Below are 16,326 nucleotides of genomic sequence, written 5' to 3' on the forward strand. Positions count from 1 at the left end.
ACTCTTTCCCTGCATCTAACCCTAGCTCTAATCCCATCATTAACCTCGGTCCGGGCACACGCGTGAACCCTTACTCTCATCTCAGCCTCTCCTGGTGATACATCACACCTGGGATCGTTTGCTCCCTGTGGGCTGTGGGAAATTTGCTACCAGCACGCCCTGGAAGTGGGGCTCATTCCGCTGCAACGGGAGGTCTTCCCAGGACGCGTCACAGCTCAACGCAAGAGCTCCTGGGTTTCGAAGGCTCTTGCAGCAAGCCTTCACAAAGCAGCAGGGAGCGCCGTTCCAGATGGGAAACTTGAGACTGGATGTCCAGAAAAGCAAGACGTCAGAAGCGAAACCTTTTTCCTGCAGGGTGTGGCATACCATCCGCTTGCTCATTGCGACAGAGGTGGCACTAATGAAGGAAGAGGTCAACGTTACGTTCTTCTTTAAAATGCAAGGCCAGGAAAAGTGGCAGCGGTGGGATTTGAACCCACGCCTCTGAAGAGACTGGAGCCTTAATCCAGCGCCTTAGACCGCTCGGCCACGCTACCTCCCTGCTAGTCGCCGAAAGCGGAACTTGACCCGTTGCCCGGCCCGCTTTAGTGCTTTGCCTTTTCTCCTTGGAAAGTCTGGAGACAGGCAGTGGAAGGGCAGGCAAACTGTCAGGTGCGCAGAGGAGGGGAGACCATGAGGCAAGGTGGGAGATGGGGGCAAGAAGTGAGAAAAAAACTAATCGCAAGCTAGGGCAGGATTCGGAAAGTGAAGCCGAAAAGGGGCTTAGCATGCAGCCCAGGGGTTTCTTTGACTGTCCTAAGCCCACAGGGACTTTGCCGTCCTCAGCTCATGAGACTTGAGATGGGTAGCTTGATTTGCTGAGGAAATGCGGGATGACAGATTCAACTCTGGAGTCAAACATAGCCCGGAACTATCGCCTTAAACTGAGTTTTAAGCCTGGTGCCGATAAAAAGAAAGAAATTAGCCTTAGATCGGGCAAGCCGTTTGACGGGGGAAAATGAGACCCCCTAGGCCAGCTAGGTGGTCGCTGGATGCTGTGCAGACATCAGCAGCTGTTCATTTCATGCCCTCACGTCTCCTCGTTAGTATAGTGGTCAGTATCCCCGCCTGTCACGCGGGAGACCGGGGTTCAATTCCCCGACGGGGAGGTTAAACCTTTTCTGGATTTTTTTTAGTTCTTGACAAATATTCTTGAAGATTAGGCTGAGTCAAGTAGGGAATGGGTGCCAAGAACTGACTCTTTAAGAAAAAAGCACCGGCAACGCTAGTCATCGTACAATATTTGTGCACAATTGCTTACATTAGGCGGCCGGTCCACTTTATTGAGTCCCCCTCAGCACCATTTAGTGCTCCTGTTGTCTGCGAAGTCCAAATTGTAACCCTGAATCAGTTCCTCTTCTGACCCTTTGTATCATGTTACATGACGAGTAATGATCACCTGTTAGCTTTATCCCTAATTATAACTCTCACTCTTTCCCTGCATCTAACCCTAGCTCTAATCCCATCATTAACCTCGGTCCGGGCACACGCGTGAACCCTTACTCTCATCTCAGCCTCTCCTGGTGATACATCACACCTGGGATCGTTTGCTCCCTGTGGGCTGTGGGAAATTTGCTACCAGCACGCCCTGGAAGTGGGGCTCATTCCGCTGCAACGGGAGGTCTTCCCAGGACGCGTCACAGCTCAACGCAAGAGCTCCTGGGTTTCGAAGGCTCTTGCAGCAAGCCTTCACAAAGCAGCAGGGAGCGCCGTTCCAGATGGGAAACTTGAGACTGGATGTCCAGAAAAGCAAGACGTCAGAAGCGAAACCTTTTTCCTGCAGGGTGTGGCATACCATCCGCTTGCTCATTGCGACAGAGGTGGCACTAATGAAGGAAGAGGTCAACGTTACGTTCTTCTTTAAAATGCAAGGCCAGGAAAAGTGGCAGCGGTGGGATTTGAACCCACGCCTCCGAAGAGACTGGAGCCTTAATCCAGCGCCTTAGACCGCTCGGCCACGCTACCTCCCTGCTAGTCGCCGAAAGCGGAACTTGACCCGTTGCCCGGCCCGCTTTAGTGCTTTGCCTTTTCTCCTTGGAAAGTCTGGAGACAGGCAGTGGAAGGTCAGGCAAACTGTCAGGTGCGCAGAGGAGGGGAGACCATGAGGCAAGGTGGGAGATGGGGGCAAGAAGTGAGAAAAAAACTAATCGCAAGCTAGGGCAGGATTCGGAAAGTGAAGCCGAAAAGGGGCTTAGCATGCAGCCCAGGGGTTTCTTTGACTGTCCTAAGCCCACAGGGACTTTGCCGTCCTCAGCTCATGAGACTTGAGATGGGTAGCTTGATTTGCTGAGGAAATGCGGGATGACAGATTCAACTCTGGAGTCAAACATAGCCCGGAACTATCGCCTTAAACTGAGTTTTAAGCCTGGTGCCGATAAAAAGAAAGAAATTAGCCTTAGATCGGGCAAGCCGTTTGACGGGGGAAAATGAGACCCCCTAGGCCAGCTAGGTGGTCGCTGGATGCTGTGCAGACATCAGCAGCTGTTCATTTCATGCCCTCACGTCTCCTCGTTAGTATAGTGGTCAGTATCCCCGCCTGTCACGCGGGAGACCGGGGTTCAATTCCCCGACGGGGAGGTTAAACCTTTTCTGGATTTTTTTTAGTTCTTGACAAATATTCTTGAAGATTAGGCTGAGTCAAGTAGGGAATGGGTGCCAAGAACTGACTCTTTAAGAAAAAAGCACCGGCAACGCTAGTCATCGTACAATATTTGTGCACAATTGCTTACATTAGGCGGCCGGTCCACTTTATTGAGTCCCCCTCAGCACCATTTAGTGCTCCTGTTGTCTGCGAAGTCCAAATTGTAACCCTGAATCAGTTCCTCTTCTGACCCTTTGTATCATGTTACATGACGAGTAATGATCACCTGTTAGCTTTATCCCTAATTATAACTCTCACTCTTTCCCTGCATCTAACCCTAGCTCTAATCCCATCATTAACCTCGGTCCGGGCACACGCGTGAACCCCTACTCTCATCTCAGCCTCTCCTGGTGATACATCACACCTGGGATCGTTTGCTCCCTGTGGGCTGTGGGAAATTTGCTACCAGCACGCCCTGGAAGTGGGGCTCATTCCGCTGCAACGGGAGGTCTTCCCAGGACGCGTCACAGCTCAACGCAAGAGCTCCTGGGTTTCGAAGGCTCTTGCAGCAAGCCTTCACAAAGCAGCAGGGAGCGCCGTTCCAGATGGGAAACTTGAGACTGGATGTCCAGAAAAGCAAGACGTCAGAAGCGAAACCTTTTTCCTGCAGGGTGTGGCATACCATCCGCTTGCTCATTGCGACAGAGGTGGCACTAATGAAGGAAGAGGTCAACGTTACGTTCTTCTTTAAAATGCAAGGCCAGGAAAAGTGGCAGCGGTGGGATTTGAACCCACGCCTCCGAAGAGACTGGAGCCTTAATCCAGCGCCTTAGACCGCTCGGCCACGCTACCTCCCTGCTAGTCGCCGAAAGCGGAACTTGACCCGTTGCCCGGCCCGCTTTAGTGCTTTGCCTTTTCTCCTTGGAAAGTCTGGAGACAGGCAGTGGAAGGGCAGGCAAACTGTCAGGTGCGCAGAGGAGGGGAGACCATGAGGCAAGGTGGGAGATGGGGGCAAGAAGTGAGAAAAAAACTAATCGCAAGCTAGGGCAGGATTCGGAAAGTGAAGCCGAAAAGGGGCTTAGCATGCAGCCCAGGGGTTTCTTTGACTGTCCTAAGCCCACAGGGACTTTGCCGTCCTCAGCTCATGAGACTTGAGATGGGTAGCTTGATTTGCTGAGGAAATGCGGGATGACAGATTCAACTCTGGAGTCAAACATAGCCCGGAACTATCGCCTTAAACTGAGTTTTAAGCCTGGTGCCGATAAAAAGAAAGAAATTAGCCTTAGATCGGGCAAGCCGTTTGACGGGGGAAAATGAGACCCCCTAGGCCAGCTAGGTGGTCGCTGGATGCTGTGCAGACATCAGCAGCTGTTCATTTCATGCCCTCACGTCTCCTCGTTAGTATAGTGGTCAGTATCTCCGCCTGTCACGCGGGAGACCGGGGTTCAATTCCCCGACGGGGAGGTTAAACCTTTTCTGGATTTTTTTTAGTTCTTGACAAATATTCTTGAAGATTAGGCTGAGTCAAGTAGGGAATGGGTGCCAAGAACTGACTCTTTAAGAAAAAAGCACCGGCAACGCTAGTCATCGTACAATATTTGTGCACAATTGCTTACATTAGGCGGCCGGTCCACTTTATTGAGTCCCCCTCAGCACCATTTAGTGCTCCTGTTGTCTGCGAAGTCCAAATTGTAACCCTGAATCAGTTCCTCTTCTGACCCTTTGTATCATGTTACATGACGAGTAATGATCACCTGTTAGCTTTATCCCTAATTATAACTCTCACTCTTTCCCTGCATCTAACCCTAGCTCTAATCCCATCATTAACCTCGGTCCGGGCACACGCGTGAACCCTTACTCTCATCTCAGCCTCTCCTGGTGATACATCACACCTGGGATCGTTTGCTCCCTGTGGGCTGTGGGAAATTTGCTACCAGCACGCCCTGGAAGTGGGGCTCATTCCGCTGCAACGGGAGGTCTTCCCAGGACGCGTCACAGCTCAACGCAAGAGCTCCTGGGTTTCGAAGGCTCTTGCAGCAAGCCTTCACAAAGCAGCAGGGAGCGCCGTTCCAGATGGGAAACTTGAGACTGGATGTCCAGAAAAGCAAGACGTCAGAAGCGAAACCTTTTTCCTGCAGGGTGTGGCATACCATCCGCTTGCTCATTGCGACAGAGGTGGCACTAATGAAGGAAGAGGTCAACGTTACGTTCTTCTTTAAAATGCAAGGCCAGGAAAAGTGGCAGCGGTGGGATTTGAACCCACGCCTCCGAAGAGACTGGAGCCTTAATCCAGCGCCTTAGACCGCTCGGCCACGCTACCTCCCTGCTAGTCGCCGAAAGCGGAACTTGACCCGTTGCCCGGCCCGCTTTAGTGCTTTGCCTTTTCTCCTTGGAAAGTCTGGAGACAGGCAGTGGAAGGGCAGGCAAACTGTCAGGTGCGCAGAGGAGGGGAGACCATGAGGCAAGGTGGGAGATGGGGGCAAGAAGTGAGAAAAAAACTAATCGCAAGCTAGGGCAGGATTCGGAAAGTGAAGCCGAAAAGGGGCTTAGCATGCAGCCCAGGGGTTTCTTTGACTGTCCTAAGCCCACAGGGACTTTGCCGTCCTCAGCTCATGAGACTTGAGATGGGTAGCTTGATTTGCTGAGGAAATGCGGGATGACAGATTCAACTCTGGAGTCAAACATAGCCCGGAACTATCGCCTTAAACTGAGTTTTAAGCCTGGTGCCGATAAAAAGAAAGAAATTAGCCTTAGATCGGGCAAGCCGTTTGACGGGGGAAAATGAGACCCCCTAGGCCAGCTAGGTGGTCGCTGGATGCTGTGCAGACATCAGCAGCTGTTCATTTCATGCCCTCACGTCTCCTCGTTAGTATAGTGGTCAGTATCCCCGCCTGTCACGCGGGAGACGGGGTTCAATTCCCCGACGGGGAGGTTAAACCTTTTCTGGATTTTTTTTAGTTCTTGACAAATATTCTTGAAGATTAGGCTGAGTCAAGTAGGGAATGGGTGCCAAGAACTGACTCTTTAAGAAAAAAGCACCGGCAACGCTAGTCATCGTACAATATTTGTGCACAATTGCTTACATTAGGCGGCCGGTCCACTTTATTGAGTCCCCCTCAGCACCATTTAGTGCTCCTGTTGTCTGCGAAGTCCAAATTGTAACCCTGAATCAGTTCCTCTTCTGACCCTTTGTATCATGTTACATGACGAGTAATGATCACCTGTTAGCTTTATCCCTAATTATAACTCTCACTCTTTCCCTGCATCTAACCCTAGCTCTAATCCCATCATTAACCTCGGTCCGGGCACACGCGTGAACCCTTACTCTCATCTCAGCCTCTCCTGGTGATACATCACACCTGGGATCGTTTGCTCCCTGTGGGCTGTGGGAAATTTGCTACCAGCACGCCCTGGAAGTGGGGCTCATTCCGCTGCAACGGGAGGTCTCCCCAGGACGCGTCACAGCTCAACGCAAGAGCTCCTGGGTTTCGAAGGCTCTTGCAGCAAGCCTTCACAAAGCAGCAGGGAGCGCCGTTCCAGATGGGAAACTTGAGACTGGATGTCCAGAAAAGCAAGACGTCAGAAGCGAAACCTTTTTCCTGCAGGGTGTGGCATACCATCCGCTTGCTCATTGCGACAGAGGTGGCACTAATGAAGGAAGAGGTCAACGTTACGTTCTTCTTTAAAATGCAAGGCCAGGAAAAGTGGCAGCGGTGGGATTTGAACCCACGCCTCCGAAGAGACTGGAGCCTTAATCCAGCGCCTTAGACCGCTCGGCCACGCTACCTCCCTGCTAGTCGCCGAAAGCGGAACTTGACCCGTTGCCCGGCCCGCTTTAGTGCTTTGCCTTTTCTCCTTGGAAAGTCTGGAGACAGGCAGTGGAAGGGCAGGCAAACTGTCAGGTGCGCAGAGGAGGGGAGACCATGAGGCAAGGTGGGAGATGGGGGCAAGAAGTGAGAAAAAAACTAATCGCAAGCTAGGGCAGGATTCGGAAAGTGAAGCCGAAAAGGGGCTTAGCATGCAGCCCAGGGGTTTCTTTGACTGTCCTAAGCCCACAGGGACTTTGCCGTCCTCAGCTCATGAGACTTGAGATGGGTAGCTTGATTTGCTGAGGAAATGCGGGATGACAGATTCAACTCTGGAGTCAAACATAGCCCGGAACTATCGCCTTAAACTGAGTTTTAAGCCTGGTGCCGATAAAAAGAAAGAAATTAGCCTTAGATCGGGCAAGCCGTTTGACGGGGGAAAATGAGACCCCCTAGGCCAGCTAGGTGGTCGCTGGATGCTGTGCAGACATCAGCAGCTGTTCATTTCATGCCCTCACGTCTCCTCGTTAGTATAGTGGTCAGTATCCCCGCCTGTCACGCGGGAGACCGGGGTTCAATTCCCCGACGGGGAGGTTAAACTTTTTCTGGATTTTTTTTAGTTCTTGACAAATATTCTTGAAGATTAGGCTGAGTCAAGTAGGGAATGGGTGCCAAGAACTGACTCTTTAAGAAAAAAGCACCGGCAACGCTAGTCATCGTACAATATTTGTGCACAATTGCTTACATTAGGCGGCCGGTCCACTTTATTGAGTCCCCCTCAGCACCATTTAGTGCTCCTGTTGTCTGCGAAGTCCAAATTGTAACCCTGAATCAGTTCCTCTTCTGACCCTTTGTATCATGTTACATGACGAGTAATGATCACCTGTTAGCTTTATCCCTAATTATAACTCTCACTCTTTCCCTGCATCTAACCCTAGCTCTAATCCCATCATTAACCTCGGTCCGGGCACACGCGTGAACCCTTACTCTCATCTCAGCCTCTCCTGGTGATACATCACACCTGGGATCGTTTGCTCCCTGTGGGCTGTGGGAAATTTGCTACCAGCACGCCCTGGAAGTGGGGCTCATTCCGCTGCAACGGGAGGTCTTCCCAGGACGCGTCACAGCTCAACGCAAGAGCTCCTGGGTTTCGAAGGCTCTTGCAGCAAGCCTTCACAAAGCAGCAGGGAGCGCCGTTCCAGATGGGAAACTTGAGACTGGATGTCCAGAAAAGCAAGACGTCAGAAGCGAAACCTTTTTCCTGCAGGGTGTGGCATACCATCCGCTTGCTCATTGCGACAGAGGTGGCACTAATGAAGGAAGAGGTCAACGTTACGTTCTTCTTTAAAATGCAAGGCCAGGAAAGGTGGCAGCGGTGGGATTTGAACCCACGCCTCCGAAGAGACTGGAGCCTTAATCCAGCGCCTTAGACCGCTCGGCCACGCTACCTCCCTGCTAGTCGCCGAAAGCGGAACTTGACCCGTTGCCCGGCCCGCTTTAGTGCTTTGCCTTTTCTCCTTGGAAAGTCTGGAGACAGGCAGTGGAAGGGCAGGCAAACTGTCAGGTGCGCAGAGGAGGGGAGACCATGAGGCAAGGTGGGAGATGGGGGCAAGAAGTGAGAAAAAAACTAATCGCAAGCTAGGGCAGGATTCGGAAAGTGAAGCCGAAAAGGGGCTTAGCATGCAGCCCAGGGGTTTCTTTGACTGTCCTAAGCCCACAGGGACTTTGCCGTCCTCAGCTCATGAGACTTGAGATGGGTAGCTTGATTTGCTGAGGAAATGCGGGATGACAGATTCAACTCTGGAGTCAAACATAGCCCGGAACTATCGCCTTAAACTGAGTTTTAAGCCTGGTGCCGATAAAAAGAAAGAAATTAGCCTTAGATCGGGCAAGCCGTTTGACGGGGGAAAATGAGACCCCCCTAGGCCAGCTAGGTGGTCGCTGGATGCTGTGCAGACATCAGCAGCTGTTCATTTCATGCCCTCACGTCTCCTCGTTAGTATAGTGGTCAGTATCCCCGCCTGTCACGCGGGAGACCGTCCCCGACGGGGAGGTTAAACCGTTTCTGGATTTTTTTTAGTTCTTGACAAATATTCTTGAAGATTAGGCTGAGTCAAGTAGGGAATGGGTGCCAAGAACTGACTCTTTAAGAAAAAAGCACCGGCAACGCTAGTCATCGTACAATATTTGTGCACAATTGCTTACATTAGGCGGCCGGTCCACTTTATTGAGTCCCCCTCAGCACCATTTAGTGCTCCTGTTGTCTGCGAAGTCCAAATTGTAACCCTGAATCAGTTCCTCTTCTGACCCTTTGTATCATGTTACATGACGAGTAATGATCACCTGTTAGCTTTATCCCTAATTATAACTCTCACTCTTTCCCTGCATCTAACCCTAGCTCTAATCCCATCATTAACCTCGGTCCGGGCACACGCGTGAACCCTTACTCTCATCTCAGCCTCTCCTGGTGATACATCACACCTGGGATCGTTTGCTCCCTGTGGGCTGTGGGAAATTTGCTACCAGCACGCCCTGGAAGTGGGGCTCATTCCGCTGCAACGGGAGGTCTTCCCAGGACGCGTCACAGCTCAACGCAAGAGCTCCTGGGTTTCGAAGGCTCTTGCAGCAAGCCTTCACAAAGCAGCAGGGAGCGCCGTTCCAGATGGGAAACTTGAGACTGGATGTCCAGAAAAGCAAGACGTCAGAAGCGAAACCTTTTTCCTGCAGGGTGTGGCATACCATCCGCTTGCTCATTGCGACAGAGGTGGCACTAATGAAGGAAGAGGTCAACGTTACGTTCTTCTTTAAAATGCAAGGCCAGGAAAAGTGGCAGCGGTGGGATTTGAACCCACGCCTCCGAAGAGACTGGAGCCTTAATCCAGCGCCTTAGACCGCTCGGCCACGCTACCTCCCTGCTAGTCGCCGAAAGCGGAACTTGACCCGTTGCCCGGCCCGCTTTAGTGCTTTGCCTTTTCTCCTTGGAAAGTCTGGAGACAGGCAGTGGAAGGGCAGGCAAACTGTCAGGTGCGCAGAGGAGGGGAGACCATGAGGCAAGGTGGGAGATGGGGGCAAGAAGTGAGAAAAAAACTAATCGCAAGCTAGGGCAGGATTCGGAAAGTGAAGCCGAAAAGGGGCTTAGCATGCAGCCCAGGGGTTTCTTTGACTGTCCTAAGCCCACAGGGACTTTGCCGTCCTCAGCTCATGAGACTTGAGATGGGTAGCTTGATTTGCTGAGGAAATGCGGGATGACAGATTCAACTCTGGAGTCAAACATAGCCCGGAACTATCGCCTTAAACTGAGTTTTAAGCCTGGTGCCGATAAAAAGAAAGAAATTAGCCTTAGATCGGGCAAGCCGTTTGACGGGGGAAAATGAGACCCCCTAGGCCAGCTAGGTGGTCGCTGGATGCTGTGCAGACATCAGCAGCTGTTCATTTCATGCCCTCACGTCTCCTCGTTAGTATAGTGGTCAGTATCCCCGCCTGTCACGCGGGAGACCGGGGTTCAATTCCCCGACGGGGAGGTTAAACCTTTTCTGGATTTTTTTTAGTTCTTGACAAATATTCTTGAAGATTAGGCTGAGTCAAGTAGGGAATGGGTGCCAAGAACTGACTCTTTAAGAAAAAAGCACCGGCAACGCTAGTCATCGTACAATATTTGTGCACAATTGCTTACATTAGGCGGCCGGTCCACTTTATTGAGTCCCCCTCAGCACCATTTAGTGCTCCTGTTGTCTGCGAAGTCCAAATTGTAACCCTGAATCAGTTCCTCTTCTGACCCTTTGTATCATGTTACATGACGAGTAATGATCACCTGTTAGCTTTATCCCTAATTATAACTCTCACTCTTTCCCTGCATCTAACCCTAGCTCTAATCCCATCATTAACCTCGGTCCGGGCACACGCGTGAACCCTTACTCTCATCTCAGCCTCTCCTGGTGATACATCACACCTGGGATCGTTTGCTCCCTGTGGGCTGTGGGAAATTTGCTACCAGCACGCCCTGGAAGTGGGGCTCATTCCGCTGCAACGGGAGGTCTTCCCAGGACGCGTCACAGCTCAACGCAAGAGCTCCTGGGTTTCGAAGGCTCTTGCAGCAAGCCTTCACAAAGCAGCAGGGAGCGCCGTTCCAGATGGGAAACTTGAGACTGGATGTCCAGAAAAGCAAGACGTCAGAAGCGAAACCTTTTTCCTGCAGGGTGTGGCATACCATCCTCTTGCTCATTGCGACAGAGGTGGCACTAATGAAGGAAGAGGTCAACGTTACGTTCTTCTTTAAAATGCAAGGCCAGGAAAAGTGGCAGCGGTGGGATTTGAACCCACGCCTCCGAAGAGACTGGAGCCTTAATCCAGCGCCTTAGACCGCTCGGCCACGCTACCTCCCTGCTAGTCGCCGAAAGCGGAACTTGACCCGTTGCCCGGCCCGCTTTAGTGCTTTGCCTTTTCTCCTTGGAAAGTCTGGAGACAGGCAGTGGAAGGGCAGGCAAACTGTCAGGTGCGCAGAGGAGGGGAGACCATGAGGCAAGGTGGGAGATGGGGGCAAGAAGTGAGAAAAAAACTAATCGCAAGCTAGGGCAGGATTCGGAAAGTGAAGCCGAAAAGGGGCTTAGCATGCAGCCCAGGGGTTTCTTTGACTGTCCTAAGCCCACAGGGACTTTGCCGTCCTCAGCTCATGAGACTTGAGATGGGTAGCTTGATTTGCTGAGGAAATGCGGGATGACAGATTCAACTCTGGAGTCAAACATAGCCCGGAACTATCGCCTTAAACTGAGTTTTAAGCCTGGTGCCGATAAAAAGAAAGAAATTAGCCTTAGATCGGGCAAGCCGTTTGACGGGGGAAAATGAGACCCCCTAGGCCAGCTAGGTGGTCGCTGGATGCTGTGCAGACATCAGCAGCTGTTCATTTCATGCCCTCACGTCTCCTCGTTAGTATAGTGGTCAGTATCCCCGCCTGTCACGCGGGAGACCGGGGTTCAATTCCCCGACGGGGAGGTTAAACCTTTTCTGGATTTTTTTTAGTTCTTGACAAATATTCTTGAAGATTAGGCTGAGTCAAGTAGGGAATGGGTGCCAAGAACTGACTCTTTAAGAAAAAAGCACCGGCAACGCTAGTCATCGTACAATATTTGTGCACAATTGCTTACATTAGGCGGCCGGTCCACTTTATTGAGTCCCCCTCAGCACCATTTAGTGCTCCTGTTGTCTGCGAAGTCCAAATTGTAACCCTGAATCAGTTCCTCTTCTGACCCTTTGTATCATGTTACATGACGAGTAATGATCACCTGTTAGCTTTATCCCTAATTATAACTCTCACTCTTTCCCTGCATCTAACCCTAGCTCTAATCCCATCATTAACCTCGGTCCGGGCACACGCGTGAACCCTTACTCTCATCTCAGCCTCTCCTGGTGATACATCACACCTGGGATCGTTTGCTCCCTGTGGGCTGTGGGAAATTTGCTACCAGCACGCCCTGGAAGTGGGGCTCATTCCGCTGCAACGGGAGGTCTTCCCAGGACGCGTCACAGCTCAACGCAAGAGCTCCTGGGTTTCGAAGGCTCTTGCAGCAAGCCTTCACAAAGCAGCAGGGAGCGCCGTTCCAGATGGGAAACTTGAGACTGGATGTCCAGAAAAGCAAGACGTCAGAAGCGAAACCTTTTTCCTGCAGGGTGTGGCATACCATCCGCTTGCTCATTGCGACAGAGGTGGCACTAATGAAGGAAGAGGTCAACGTTACGTTCTTCTTTAAAATGCAAGGCCAGGAAAAGTGGCAGCGGTGGGATTTGAACCCACGCCTCCGAAGAGACTGGAGCCTTAATCCAGCGCCTTAGACCGCTCGGCCACGCTACCTCCCTGCTAGTCGCCGAAAGCGGAACTTGACCCGTTGCCCGGCCCGCTTTAGTGCTTTGCCTTTTCTCCTTGGAAAGTCTGGAGACAGGCAGTGGAAGGGCAGGCAAACTGTCAGGTGCGCAGAGGAGGGGAGACCATGAGGCAAGGTGGGAGATGGGGGCAAGAAGTGAGAAAAAAACTAATCGCAAGCTAGGGCAGGATTCGGAAAGTGAAGCCGAAAAGGGGCTTAGCATGCAGCCCAGGGGTTTCTTTGACTGTCCTAAGCCCACAGGGACTTTGCCGTCCTCAGCTCATGAGACTTGAGATGGGTAGCTTGATTTGCTGAGGAAATGCGGGATGACAGATTCAACTCTGGAGTCAAACATAGCCCGGAACTATCGCCTTAAACTGAGTTTTAAGCCTGGTGCCGATAAAAAGAAAGAAATTAGCCTTAGATCGGGCAAGCCGTTTGACGGGGGAAAATGAGACCCCCTAGGCCAGCTAGGTGGTCGCTGGATGCTGTGCAGACATCAGCAGCTGTTCATTTCATGCCCTCACGTCTCCTCGTTAGTATAGTGGTCAGTATCCCCGCCTGTCACGCGGGAGACCGGGGTTCAATTCCCCGACGGGGAGGTTAAACCTTTTCTGGATTTTTTTTAGTTCTTGACAAATATTCTTGAAGATTAGGCTGAGTCAAGTAGGGAATGGGTGCCAAGAACTGACTCTTTAAGAAAAAAGCACCGGCAACGCTAGTCATCGTACAATATTTGTGCACAATTGCTTACATTAGGCGGCCGGTCCACTTTATTGAGTCCCCCTCAGCACCATTTAGTGCTCCTGTTGTCTGCGAAGTCCAAATTGTAACCCTGAATCAGTTCCTCTTCTGACCCTTTGTATCATGTTACATGACGAGTAATGATCACCTGTTAGCTTTATCCCTAATTATAACTCTCACTCTTTCCCTGCATCTAACCCTAGCTCTAATCCCATCATTAACCTCGGTCCGGGCACACGCGTGAACCCTTACTCTCATCTCAGCCTCTCCTGGTGATACATCACACCTGGGATCGTTTGCTCCCTGTGGGCTGTGGGAAATTTGCTACCAGCACGCCCTGGAAGTGGGGCTCATTCCGCTGCAACGGGAGGTCTTCCCAGGACGCGTCACAGCTCAACGCAAGAGCTCCTGGGTTTCGAAGGCTCTTGCAGCAAGCCTTCACAAAGCAGCAGGGAGCGCCGTTCCAGATGGGAAACTTGAGACTGGATGTCCAGAAAAGCAAGACGTCAGAAGCGAAACCTTTTTCCTGCAGGGTGTGGCATACCATCCGCTTGCTCATTGCGACAGAGGTGGCACTAATGAAGGAAGAGGTCAACGTTACGTTCTTCTTTAAAATGCAAGGCCAGGAAAAGTGGCAGCGGTGGGATTTGAACCCACGCCTCCGAAGAGACTGGAGCCTTAATCCAGCGCCTTAGACCGCTCGGCCACGCTACCTCCCTGCTAGTCGCCGAAAGCGGAACTTGACCCGTTGCCCGGCCCGCTTTAGTGCTTTGCCTTTTCTCCTTGGAAAGTCTGGAGACAGGCAGTGGAAGGGCCGGCAAACTGTCAGGTGCGCAGAGGAGGGGAGACCATGAGGCAAGGTGGGAGATGGGGGCAAGAAGTGAGAAAAAAACTAATCGCAAGCTAGGGCAGGATTCGGAAAGTGAAGCCGAAAAGGGGCTTAGCATGCAGCCCAGGGGTTTCTTTGACTGTCCTAAGCCCACAGGGACTTTGCCGTCCTCAGCTCATGAGACTTGAGATGGGTAGCTTGATTTGCTGAGGAAATGCGGGATGACAGATTCAACTCTGGAGTCAAACATAGCCCGGAACTATCGCCTTAAACTGAGTTTTAAGCCTGGTGCCGATAAAAAGAAAGAAATTAGCCTTAGATCGGGCAAGCCGTTTGACGGGGGAAAATGAGACCCCCTAGGCCAGCTAGGTGGTCGCTGGATGCTGTGCAGACATCAGCAGCTGTTCATTTCATGCCCTCACGTCTCCTCGTTAGTATAGTGGTCAGTATCCCCGCCTGTCACGCGGGAGACCGGGGTTCAATTCCCCGACGGGGAGGTTAAACCTTTTCTGGATTTTTTTTAGTTCTTGACAAATATTCTTGAAGATTAGGCTGAGTCAAGTAGGGAATGGGTGCCAAGAACTGACTCTTTAAGAAAAAAGCACCGGCAACGCTAGTCATCGTACAATATTTGTGCACAATTGCTTACATTAGGCGGCCGGTCCACTTTATTGAGTCCCCCTCAGCACCATTTAGTGCTCCTGTTGTCTGCGAAGTCCAAATTGTAACCCTGAATCAGTTCCTCTTCTGACCCTTTGTATCATGTTACATGACGAGTAATGATCACCTGTTAGCTTTATCCCTAATTATAACTCTCACTCTTTCCCTGCATCTAACCCTAGCTCTAATCCCATCATTAACCTCGGTCCGGGCACACGCGTGAACCCTTACTCTCATCTCAGCCTCTCCTGGTGATACATCACACCTGGGATCGTTTGCTCCCTGTGGGCTGTGGGAAATTTGCTACCAGCACGCCCTGGAAGTGGGGCTCATTCCGCTGCAACGGGAGGTCTTCCCAGGACGCGTCACAGCTCAACGCAAGAGCTCCTGGGTTTCGAAGGCTCTTGCAGCAAGCCTTCACAAAGCAGCAGGGAGCGCCGTTCCAGATGGGAAACTTGAGACTGGATGTCCAGAAAAGCAAGACGTCAGAAGCGAAACCTTTTTCCTGCAGGGTGTGGCATACCATCCGCTTGCTCATTGCGACAGAGGTGGCACTAATGAAGGAAGAGGTCAACGTTACGTTCTTCTTTAAAATGCAAGGCCAGGAAAAGTGGCAGCGGTGGGATTTGAACCCACGCCTCCGAAGAGACTGGAGCCTTAATCCAGCGCCTTAGACCGCTCGGCCACGCTACCTCCCTGCTAGTCGCCGAAAGCGGAACTTGACCCGTTGCCCGGCCCGCTTTAGTGCTTTGCCTTTTCTCCTTGGAAAGTCTGGAGACAGGCAGTGGAAGGGCAGGCAAACTGTCAGGTGCGCAGAGGAGGGGAGACCATGAGGCAAGGTGGGAGATGGGGGCAAGAAGTGAGAAAAAAACTAATCGCAAGCTAGGGCAGGATTCGGAAAGTGAAGCCGAAAAGGGGCTTAGCATGCAGCCCAGGGGTTTCTTTGACTGTCCTAAGCCCACAGGGACTTTGCCGTCCTCAGCTCATGAGACTTGAGATGGGTAGCTTGATTTGCTGAGGAAATGCGGGATGACAGATTCAACTCTGGAGTCAAACATAGCCCGGAACTATCGCCTTAAACTGAGTTTTAAGCCTGGTGCCGATAAAAAGAAAGAAATTAGCCTTAGATCGGGCAAGCCGTTTGACGGGGGAAAATGAGACCCCCTAGGCCAGCTAGGTGGTCGCTGGATGCTGTGCAGACATCAGCAGCTGTTCATTTCATGCCCTCACGTCTCCTCGTTAGTATAGTGGTCAGTATCCCCGCCTGTCACGCGGGAGACCGGGGTTCAATTCCCCGACGGGGAGGTTAAACCTTTTCTGGATTTTTTTTAGTTCTTGACAAATATTCTTGAAGATTAGGCTGAGTCAAGTAGGGAATGGGTGCCAAGAACTGACTCTTTAAGAAAAAAGCACCGGCAACGCTAGTCATCGTACAATATTTGTGCACAATTGCTTACATTAGGCGGCCGGTCCACTTTATTGAGTCCCCCTCAGCACCATTTAGTGCTCCTGTTGTCTGCGAAGTCCAAATTGTAACCCTGAATCAGTTCCTCTTCTGACCCTTTGTATCATGTTACATGACGAGTAATGATCACCTGTTAGCTTTATCCCTAATTATAACTCTCACTCTTTCCCTGCATCTAACCCTAGCTCTAATCCCATCATTAACCTCGGTCCGGGCACACGCGTGAACCCTTACTCTCATCTCAGCCTCTCCTGGTGATACATCACACCTGGGATCGTTTGCTCCCTGTGGGCTGTGGGAAATTTGCTACCAGCACGCCCTGGAAGTGGGGCTCATTCCGCTGCAAC

General features: G+C 51.5%; 19 non-coding genes across 19 annotated transcripts; 8 read left to right on the top strand and 11 right to left on the bottom strand.

Annotated features, from left to right (window-relative positions):
* Positions 1–454: 454 nt before the first annotated feature.
* Positions 455–536, bottom strand: TRNAL-AAG (transfer RNA leucine (anticodon AAG)). The gene has a single exon. It is a non-coding gene; the product is annotated as a tRNA-Leu (tRNA).
* A 540-nt stretch (positions 537–1,076) lies between these two features.
* On the top strand, positions 1,077–1,148 carry TRNAD-GUC (transfer RNA aspartic acid (anticodon GUC)). The gene has a single exon. It is a non-coding gene; the product is annotated as a tRNA-Asp (tRNA).
* Positions 1,149–1,922: 774 nt separating this feature from the next.
* Positions 1,923–2,004, bottom strand: TRNAL-AAG (transfer RNA leucine (anticodon AAG)). Its single transcript has one exon. It is a non-coding gene; the product is annotated as a tRNA-Leu (tRNA).
* Positions 2,005–2,544: 540 nt separating this feature from the next.
* TRNAD-GUC (transfer RNA aspartic acid (anticodon GUC)) lies at positions 2,545–2,616 on the top strand. Its single transcript has one exon. It is a non-coding gene; the product is annotated as a tRNA-Asp (tRNA).
* A 774-nt stretch (positions 2,617–3,390) lies between these two features.
* TRNAL-AAG (transfer RNA leucine (anticodon AAG)) lies at positions 3,391–3,472 on the bottom strand. Its single transcript has one exon. It is a non-coding gene; the product is annotated as a tRNA-Leu (tRNA).
* A 1,386-nt stretch (positions 3,473–4,858) lies between these two features.
* On the bottom strand, positions 4,859–4,940 carry TRNAL-AAG (transfer RNA leucine (anticodon AAG)). Its single transcript has one exon. It is a non-coding gene; the product is annotated as a tRNA-Leu (tRNA).
* Positions 4,941–6,325: 1,385 nt separating this feature from the next.
* TRNAL-AAG (transfer RNA leucine (anticodon AAG)) lies at positions 6,326–6,407 on the bottom strand. Its single transcript has one exon. It is a non-coding gene; the product is annotated as a tRNA-Leu (tRNA).
* A 540-nt stretch (positions 6,408–6,947) lies between these two features.
* Positions 6,948–7,019, top strand: TRNAD-GUC (transfer RNA aspartic acid (anticodon GUC)). Its single transcript has one exon. It is a non-coding gene; the product is annotated as a tRNA-Asp (tRNA).
* Positions 7,020–7,793: 774 nt separating this feature from the next.
* TRNAL-AAG (transfer RNA leucine (anticodon AAG)) lies at positions 7,794–7,875 on the bottom strand. The gene has a single exon. It is a non-coding gene; the product is annotated as a tRNA-Leu (tRNA).
* A 1,378-nt stretch (positions 7,876–9,253) lies between these two features.
* Positions 9,254–9,335, bottom strand: TRNAL-AAG (transfer RNA leucine (anticodon AAG)). The gene has a single exon. It is a non-coding gene; the product is annotated as a tRNA-Leu (tRNA).
* Positions 9,336–9,875: 540 nt separating this feature from the next.
* TRNAD-GUC (transfer RNA aspartic acid (anticodon GUC)) lies at positions 9,876–9,947 on the top strand. Its single transcript has one exon. It is a non-coding gene; the product is annotated as a tRNA-Asp (tRNA).
* A 774-nt stretch (positions 9,948–10,721) lies between these two features.
* TRNAL-AAG (transfer RNA leucine (anticodon AAG)) lies at positions 10,722–10,803 on the bottom strand. Its single transcript has one exon. It is a non-coding gene; the product is annotated as a tRNA-Leu (tRNA).
* A 540-nt stretch (positions 10,804–11,343) lies between these two features.
* Positions 11,344–11,415, top strand: TRNAD-GUC (transfer RNA aspartic acid (anticodon GUC)). Its single transcript has one exon. It is a non-coding gene; the product is annotated as a tRNA-Asp (tRNA).
* A 774-nt stretch (positions 11,416–12,189) lies between these two features.
* On the bottom strand, positions 12,190–12,271 carry TRNAL-AAG (transfer RNA leucine (anticodon AAG)). Its single transcript has one exon. It is a non-coding gene; the product is annotated as a tRNA-Leu (tRNA).
* Positions 12,272–12,811: 540 nt separating this feature from the next.
* On the top strand, positions 12,812–12,883 carry TRNAD-GUC (transfer RNA aspartic acid (anticodon GUC)). Its single transcript has one exon. It is a non-coding gene; the product is annotated as a tRNA-Asp (tRNA).
* Positions 12,884–13,657: 774 nt separating this feature from the next.
* TRNAL-AAG (transfer RNA leucine (anticodon AAG)) lies at positions 13,658–13,739 on the bottom strand. The gene has a single exon. It is a non-coding gene; the product is annotated as a tRNA-Leu (tRNA).
* Positions 13,740–14,279: 540 nt separating this feature from the next.
* Positions 14,280–14,351, top strand: TRNAD-GUC (transfer RNA aspartic acid (anticodon GUC)). Its single transcript has one exon. It is a non-coding gene; the product is annotated as a tRNA-Asp (tRNA).
* Positions 14,352–15,125: 774 nt separating this feature from the next.
* On the bottom strand, positions 15,126–15,207 carry TRNAL-AAG (transfer RNA leucine (anticodon AAG)). The gene has a single exon. It is a non-coding gene; the product is annotated as a tRNA-Leu (tRNA).
* Positions 15,208–15,747: 540 nt separating this feature from the next.
* TRNAD-GUC (transfer RNA aspartic acid (anticodon GUC)) lies at positions 15,748–15,819 on the top strand. The gene has a single exon. It is a non-coding gene; the product is annotated as a tRNA-Asp (tRNA).
* Positions 15,820–16,326: the final 507 nt, after the last annotated feature.

This window comes from Ambystoma mexicanum, unplaced genomic scaffold (assembly GCF_040938575.1).
Source record: "Ambystoma mexicanum isolate Mex_15411 unplaced genomic scaffold, UKY_AmexF1_1 Mex_scaf20, whole genome shotgun sequence".
Lineage (NCBI taxonomy): Eukaryota > Metazoa > Chordata > Amphibia > Caudata > Ambystomatidae > Ambystoma > Ambystoma mexicanum.